The following is a 6,313-nucleotide window of genomic DNA, read 5'->3' on the forward strand; positions in this document are numbered from 1 at the left end:
TAAGTTTAGTTAATTAATAACCTACGTACGTACGCGTAACTAATTAACTTACTACTACTATACTATATTAGTAGTAGTACTACTAGGTAGTATATATATATATATATATATATATATATATATATATATATATATATGTATATATAAAAACTGTGCTATTTACAATAGTTTCACAATAATTTCGGATTTTATTAGATTAATAATGAATTTGATGTATCAATGCACACTAAAGCCATTGTACATTAGTTTAATCAGTTTAAAAATAAAATGCAAATATTTCGAATTATAAAATATAAATTTTACAGTAAAGTGCTGAGAATTTTATGATTTAATCTGTTTTTATATTTAAATTAAACAGATTTTTACGTCAATTTGTGTACGACGGCTTTAATGTGCATTCAATCTAATTCTCTATAACTTTATGGAGATAAGCAAGCAAAGAGTGTGATTAGCTAAAATGTTGTTGATTTAATTAAAGTCTATATTACAGGTCTGTCACTAACATAAATAATTAATTCATATATATTTTTATTGACATAAAGGCATAAATTATTATTTCAATAATCAAGACCTTTATGTCAATAAAAATATACATGAATTAATTACTATTAGTAACAGCCCGTAATATAAACTTTAATTGAATCAACAGCATTTTTTTATCAATGTAGAAACTTACGTTATAAGAGAAAAATTTTTGGCGTTTGTGTCTATTATGCAATGCAATCATACATAAAAATGTCAAAAACTTTTCTCTCAATCGCGCGTTCTGAATTCTTTATCCCGCGACAACGAGCGCCAAGTTTTCTCTCCTGTATAAAAATTAAGTGTAAAAATTACTCGATCCTCGTATCGGTTTTTATCTTTGTTTCGAACATCAGCACCATACTCGACTTTTCACGCCGTTCTTATTACTCCACTCCAATCATCTACATTTTCGCGAAACAAAACATGACGCTTTCCGTGGAGTTGTTGGCAACGAAGAAATTCTATCCGCTCGGATTCCATAAATCGTGGCCGAATATCGTTCTGGCTTGCCTTTTTCCCGTAAGGACATCGCGGTGATAAATTATCACAGCTTGCCACCTCGATCGCGTCGTTTCGCGCCACTCCGTAGAAAATGCGCACGGCGAGAGAGTTCTCGATTTCTTTCTCGGTGTCCTGATGTCCTCTTCTCCACAGAGGGGGTGATGCGTCGCACGATGCCTCCGGAGACCGAAGGACGAGCAACGACGAGGGTGCAACGCCTGCGCGACGTCGTCGGCGCGCGTTCACGGGGGTACCGACGATGAATGAGCTACCGGCGCTCTTCAGTGCCGCGCGAAACAGCGAAACTCATCGTCGCGACGCTATTCCGTACGCAAATAAAATATAACAACACACATTATTGTATCGAGAGAACATTGTGACCTTTCGGAACTGGGATTCTATTCGATTCAATCATAATGATATTTCGATCAATGAGCGCAAAGTTTGAAATTATTTTATGCCGTTAATAAGATAATCTTTGAGGTCACTAAACAATATATCAGCTTGATTTGCAACAGAGGTATAAATTGCATTCGACATTTGTCAGTTTGTTACATATTCACAGTTTGAATTTTTTTATTTTGCGAGTATCATTTCAGCTATCAATCTTCTCTGAGATAAAAAAATTTGACTGGTTTAATAAAACATCAAATGTAAATTATATTTGTTGTTTGTCACACTGGATTGCTAATTTGTCGACATTATTTCATTATAAAACTGATGAAATCACATACTAATTAAATATACGAAAATCTAAGAATTGTATTTGAAACCCATTTCATCAATTATTTTATTTGATTAAATAATTTTTGTTTAATATGCAAGTTTCGATATTATTTTTTATTCAAGACAAATGATTCATTAATTCTCTCTAAAATATTCTTCCATTTTCCAGCTATTTTTAAATTATTAATCTCGTATCATAATTTCTATATTGTCGCTTTTACATCGAAAAATAAATATATATAAGTATTTATAGCATATCAATGAGATATGTTTATTTATAATTATTATAAATCGATAAATTGTTACACACTTGTTACATTTTTCAATTGAGAAATTTAAAAATTATGCAATCATTAAATCACATTAAAATAATCCTTCAAGATTGAGAAAACCATTTGTATTTTAATTTACAATGCTTATCACATAGACAATTTTAATTAATTGATAAATAAAGGACTTACGAAGATTACGAGATTTTTTTGCATAATTATTATTATTTTTACGTCTAATTTATTCGAAGAGTTACAGTTCACTATTTTGATTTATGATCCCGCTTTTATTAAAACTTACAATAAATCTTTTCTATATCATTAAAAATTAAAGTAAAAGTTTTAACAATTTAATGCGTAATAAAATTCAATAATTCATGAGTAATAAAAGCTTCAAGCAAAAATATATCTAATATTGATTTTAATATTAATAATGTATTCTTCGATCACACAAGTGGAAGTTCAGTAAGAAAGTGATAAAGAAATATTGTCGTCGTATTTATTCCAAAAGATTTAAGTTACAAAAAATGTTATGTAACGTAGGTGCTAAATCATTGAATTTATAAACAATATAAATTTGATGAAAGACGTTACTTAAGTTCTGTTTTTCTGAATCGTTGTGCTACGATCTGTTACGGATTTACAGTGACTGCCGACGACATCAAATGCAAAGCGCGCAAAAGAAACGCTTAAGGAATGCTTACGTTTAAGAAAATAATCACGTTCGAAGGACAATGTGTGGAACGTAATAATGGACGTAAGACATAATTTTATTTTACGTCGTTAATCATTCCCGTGTGTCGCCGACAAGAAAACTGAGTGAATCAAGACATTTCTTGCGTGCGATTACAAAGTAAGGAAGAAGAAGAATAGAACAAAATAAAGTAATCAAGGAAATACTGCAAAGATTTTGTCGTAATGGTGATACAATATAGATCATTGTCCGACAACAAATACAGTAACGACCGGCGTGATTGCGAGAATAAATTTGCACGCAGCGGACAATTAGATCGGTCATTACCGCAGTGCGCGTTAATGCAACATGCGCCAATGTTCCTATGCACTCAACGAGCCACGACACACTAATAAGATAGTCGAAGAGAAACGAGGAGATTTTAATCTTAGCGAGTGGCGTGCTCGCCTTACTTCACCTGCCGTACTATTTGTCGGCGGAAGAAATTCATTAAGGCGACTTCGTCCATCATTATTCTGTGCGTCGCCGCGACAAAGCGCATCGGTGACGAATTAGTGGGACGATGGTGCAAAACGTGCAAAACGAAGGTGGTAAATTGTCGTGTCGTGCCACGTCTCTCGTCTGCATCTAACGCGATCTCGAAATTCCTTCGTCATGAGCATCCTAATGTACATTGTTCAAAACGAGTATAAGGGATCACCGGGGGAGACCGCGAAGCAAAACGCTGTAATGGCACGTACACAAATCGATTTTGTCGGCCAGGACACGACGAGGTGAGCCAGATTTCTAAACTCATAACTGGAATTAATATTGTCAGATTAATTACAACTTGATTTATTTTCACATCTATATCTCCTATTATTTGAGGTATTAATTCGCTCGTTCTTCTTCCTCCTCATATAATACAAGGATTTCTGTATTTACATCTGTCATATGTATTATTCAATATTTATACTAAACTTCATTATGTCTCTCTGTCTTAAACTGTATTTAAACTGTGTTTATTTTACAAAAAAATAATAAATTGAGAACTTCTAATTTTTAATCCGAAAAATATATCTTTTTAGAGAGTAATATACTATGTGTTCGACATGCATTATTCTTTTTGAAAAATTTACTGCGTCATATATTTTAATTTTTTAAATATATATATATATATATATATATATATATTAGAGTCTTAAATGCGTCCGCGCGCAATCCGTGTTTTCTCTTTTATTATACATTATTTCTAAACAAAAGCGTGTGACATTTAACTAGTATTAAGACTTCTATTGCATCACTGTATATTAAATTATGACTCCAAACAAGAGAGATAATAGACGCCTTAAAAGTAACATTTAATATTCGCATACGTGAAAGCTTCAACTTTACTACAAGTTTCAGAATAGAGAATATTAGTTTTACTTCTATATACTTGTTACATATTTAAAAAAATTATTACAAATTATTACAAATATGTTGTGAAAATCCAATAAAAAATAACATATTGATGTTTTTAATAACGTTTTATTGACGTTATTTTAAGACGTCATTTCATGTCGCCTTGTTGGGGAAGTTACAAAAGTTATAAGAAGATAAAAGGCTAAAGATGATACAAAACGTCGAAACAAATAATGTTCCGACGAACTTTAAATTTTAAGCAATTATAACTTCGTTAAAAATAAACGCAATATAATTTAAAAAAGGATTTCAAAGTTTAAAATTTCTATTTTCAAAAAAATCATCATGTTCTTTTTGTTTCTATAAGTTTGATTATTTGTACTTATAAAAACCTATGAACTAGACAAAATGAGAAATTTTGTGGACTTGTCACGTATTAAAAAAAATTTATAAAAATTTACGATTTTGTAATGAAAACTTAAAATTTTCATTACAAAATTATTTCTTAAAAATGTTCCTAAGATTTTTTGTTACTGATCATGGATTAAATAAAAGGATCATTTTAACTTTGTTGACTTATAACTCCATTAAAATCATCGCACCGCAATTCGACAAATAAATTCTTAAAGCTGAAACTTTGCCGTATCGAATTGGCCAATTTTTTTAAAAACATGATACAAATGAAGTAATGTTACGAACTTTTATTCCGAGCTACAGGTAATAAAAAGTACAATTTATAAATAAATATTCTGCAAAGACGATTTTTCGTCCTTTTCAACTTCGTGTATTTCTGAGAATGAAGTTAAAAATACTAAATATATTTATTTGTCAAAAGCAATATTATTTTATAGATATTTTAGAAACAGATATTTCTAGTTTCGATACTGCACCGCGCAATATCATAATATCAAATCTATATCTATATCAAATATAGTGCAATATCTATATCAAATATATTTTTTATATCAAAGTTTTCTTTATAATTTGTTAAAACTTATTGAATTAAAATTTATAAAGAGTTTCGCAAATATTTTTATTGCACAATATATATTTATATTGCACGTAAATCTTTATAATCAATTGCACATACTTTGTCATAAATAATTATAAATAAAATAACTATAAAAAAGAAATAAGAGTTAACAAGTGATTTCTTTTAATTTTTTTCTGTACTTACACAATAAAAATGAACATGGAAAATTCTATTATTTTTTGCAATTTGAGTCATCCCTCAACAACAATATTTATATAAATTATATAATTAAATATTATTAAAATGAATAGTATAAAAACCTATGGATAAATTAAATAATTAAAAATAATAGTAATCACATATACGAGATTAATAATTCCTGGAATTCAAAACTGAATATTTTAATTAACGAATACATATAAAAGCCGATTCATAACTATTCATAAAAGTCCCGGAATCTATTTCATGGAATTACATATATCATTACATATATTATATATCATTTATAATGAAACTCAAAACAAGTCATAATAAACGGGAATATTTTTATATAAAATTTTTATATAAAATTTATGAGCTATAAGAATCAAAATTTTCAGAATAGGATCAGATCCTAAAATTTCTAACGTTATTCGTACATTCTATGGAAGATTAAGATATATAATTCAGAGATTCAGATAGGCAGTGTTTAAGACAGTCACATATAGCTCACTTTAATTTTCCAATATCAAAATAATTAGCGTTATATCTATTCTTCCACGGTCATTACGATTTATCTGCATTTTAATTAATATATACAGAAAGAATTTTCTCTTAAAATTTTGAAAATATGGTTATGAGACAACATTGTATTTTGAAGAATTTATGTAAATCTCTCTCATTTATTAATAAAATTATAATAAAATATAAAATAAATTTGATTAATTTTACTGAAATGCATGGTAAAAAAACTTTTAAAATATTATATTACAACTATCATATTTTCAGGATAAATTTTAAGAGAAAATTCTTTCCATGTACTAATGTACTGTCCTCGTGTACTTTAAATCAACATACTTATATTTCTTTATTTTGGAACATTATTTTCATTTATGTGACAAGTAGCGGTAATATACAATATAATATTTCAATAAAGCATAATGACTGTGGAAGATTTAATAAAATAGTTCCATAATTTTTATATTATTTTCTTAAAATTATTTCTATTTTATAATATTTACTAAATAAAAAAAATTATTGAAA

This window comes from Atta cephalotes (assembly GCF_000143395.1).
Source record: "Atta cephalotes unplaced genomic scaffold scaffold00057, whole genome shotgun sequence".
Lineage (NCBI taxonomy): Eukaryota > Metazoa > Arthropoda > Insecta > Hymenoptera > Formicidae > Atta > Atta cephalotes.